Source organism: Pan troglodytes, chromosome 17, assembly GCF_028858775.2.
Source record: "Pan troglodytes isolate AG18354 chromosome 17, NHGRI_mPanTro3-v2.0_pri, whole genome shotgun sequence".
Lineage (NCBI taxonomy): Eukaryota > Metazoa > Chordata > Mammalia > Primates > Hominidae > Pan > Pan troglodytes.
In genome coordinates this window covers 30273551-30276692 of record NC_072415.2, presented here as the reverse complement: position 1 = coordinate 30276692, position 3142 = coordinate 30273551, and positions in this window count along the sequence as shown.

Below are 3142 nucleotides of genomic sequence, written 5' to 3'. Positions count from 1 at the left end.
TACGTGGAAAATATGTTTAACCTCATTAATAAAGACATGAAAACAAACAAGATGGCATTTTCTGCCTATCAAATTTGCAAATTAAAAAAAACCCAGGAAATCCTGATAGGAATGTGATGAAATGGGAATTCTCATATGTCATGTATTGGTGGGAACATAATTGGTTTTGCATTTTTGAAAGCTATTTGATTATGCATATGAAGAGCCATAAAATTTCTTTTTGATATAATAATTCCACTTCCGAAATCAATCCTAAGAAATAAATCTAAATTTGATGAAAAGTTCTCCCTCCAAGATCTAGATTTGCAGCATTATTTAAAATATTAAAATGTTGGCCGGGCGCAGTGGCTCATGCCTGTAATCCCAGCACTTTGGGAGGCCGAGGCAGGCGGATCACGAGGTCAGGAGATTGAGACCATCCTGGCTAACACGGAGAAACTGCGTGTCTACTAAAATAAAAAAAATTAGCCGGGCTTGGTGGCAGGCGCCTGTAGTCCCAGCTACTCGGGAGGCTGAGGCAGGAGAATGGCGTGAACCTGGGAGGCGGAGCTTGCAGTGAGCTGAGATAGCGCCACGGCACTCCAGCCTGGGCGACAGAGCAAGACTCTGTTTAAAAATATATATATCTATATATCTATATATATAAATGTTAAACATACTCTTAATGTGTAAAAACAAGAGAATGATTAAGTAGATTATGACTAAATACACTCAATACATTTTATGAAACGTTAAAAATATTCAAAAAATTTAAATAATGACTTGCTAACTACTTTAACAAGAGCTTTATTATCAGCTAGTCTTGGAGGTAATATTATTATCATGATTTTTCAGAAAAAGATCCTGAGGCTCAGTGTCCAAGGTCCAATACTCAGGTCGGAGGTGGTAGAGCAGAATGTGGAGCCAGTTCTCTCTCTGACTCCATCATCACACTGCACTGCTTCCTGTTAAGATATTTGCTCAAAAAATGCGAGATATAAAAATCTGGGTAATATGATCAATCTTAAAGAATAATTACATTTTAAGTTATTCATAAGAGACCTTGTTAGTAGGTCACCATCAATGTGTAATTAAGCCAGATGTGACAGGATTTGCTGCCTCTCCCTTTACTTCTGAATTTTGGAGGCCTTTTTTTTTTTTTCTAGTTGTATCAGTCAAACAACCAATATCTTTTTAGCATCTACTAAGTTTAGATACGGGAACTGGTACTCTGAAAGAGAAAATGAGAAATTTGACAAGATCCTGTCCCCACGGAGCTTCCTATCCAACAGGGGCACAAGACAGACAGACGCACACACACACACAACTATAAAGCAAGGCAAGATTTAGAGAGTGCACAGGAGTGGGCTCTGGGAGTTCAGGGGAGGGTCGTTCACATTCTGCTAGGGAAGATACTTCTGAGCTGGATATATTCCCTTTCTCACTGTCCTTCTATCCCCTCTCTTCCTCTCCTCCTCTCCTTCTCTCTTTTCCTCTTTCTTCTCCCTCCTCCCACTTTCTCCTCTCCCTTTCTTTCCTTTTTTTCTTTCTTTCTTTTTTTTTTTTGAGACAGAGTCTTGTTCTGTCACCCAGACTGGAGTACAGTGGCACAATCTCGGCTCACTGCAACCTCGGCCTCCCAGGTTCAAATGATTCTTGTGCCTCAGCCTCCTGAGTAGCTGGGATTACAGGCGCGCACCACCATGCCTGGCTAATTTTTGTGTTTTTTAGTAGAGACAGTTTCACCATGTTGGCCAGGCTGGTCTCGAACTCCTGACCTCAAGTAATCCACCCACCTTGGCCTCCCAAAGTGCTGGGATCACAGGCATGAGCCACCACACTGGCCTCCTCTCCCTTTCTTAAAAATACATCAATTAATTAAATATATAAATGTAGATACACACACAGGCAGAATCAAAGTGTATAGGTTAGAGAGGAGACTATTCCAAAAAGGGGGACGGCATGGGCAAATACGGCAAGAAAGAGTAGAGCATCTAGGTATTGAGGGTGCTGGGAAGTCCTGCTAAAGTGGTCCCCTCCCACTGTGGGGCCTTTGAGTTTCCCTGTGCCAGGGTACCTGCCCTCTGTGAGTTTGAGTTCTTTCTTTGGTTGCAAGCAACCAAGACCAGCTCAGCTAAAAGAAATGGAAGGATACCGACTCATGAGTCAGAGGGGAAGCTGGACGTCTATGCCCAGAGCCAGGCAGAAATGGGTCAGGTCTAGAGTCTGGGAGGAAGAAACCGATGGACAGCTGCTTCAGGGCCCAGTGCTCAGGGTGAAGCAGCTGCAGTTGTTTTTAGTCCTCAGATCACTCTGCTCAAGATGTGACTTGCCAGGAGGAATCTGGCTGGCCCAGCTGGGACATGTGTGTCTACCTCTAGACCAGGAGAGAGGACAGTCTTGGTTGACAGTCCCCATGTAGTACCTCTTTGTTTAGGTTACTGAGTCATCAACAGATCTCAGTTCAAATAGTCACTTCTTCAGGGGCAATATACCCTCTTCTACCCATAAACTAGGGGCAACATACCCTCTCTCCCCTTTCACACATGACCATAACACCATGTAGCACTCAACTCTTGTAAGTTGACATTTACCCACGTGACTCTTTATGAACGTTCATCTCCATCCCGAGACCTACAGTCCATGAGGGTACCACCGTTCTAGGGTTTTTGCTCTTCTCTTTGTCAGTGGGGACTTAGGACTCTGCCTGGCACAGGGCAAACCCTCAATATTTGTTGAATAAATTAATTAATAAACATGTGTAAATGAATATCAGTAGACTACAACAAGAGTAACAGTAGGCGAAGGTGGAAGGCGAAGGTGGGAAGAGGTCAGGGCTCTGAGTGCTGGGCTGTGGAGTCTGAGCTTCACTCTACAGCGCTGGTGAGACACGATAGGTTTTAGAGAAAGGAAGCCTCATGCTGGTGCCCCAGTGGGTACTGACTATGCATTTGTAGCCAAATCAAAGTATTTCCCATAAAGTCATCTATCTCTTCCCAGTTGTTGGGACTTCCAATGGCAATGGGAAGTAAGATATTGAGTAATTGGGAGATCAAGCAAATTATTTACTAACAAGGCACACGAAGTGATTTTTCACAGGCAATGTTAATGTTTTTCTTTTTTATGTAGTTTTAAAATTCTAAAAGTAACAAAATCACAACTA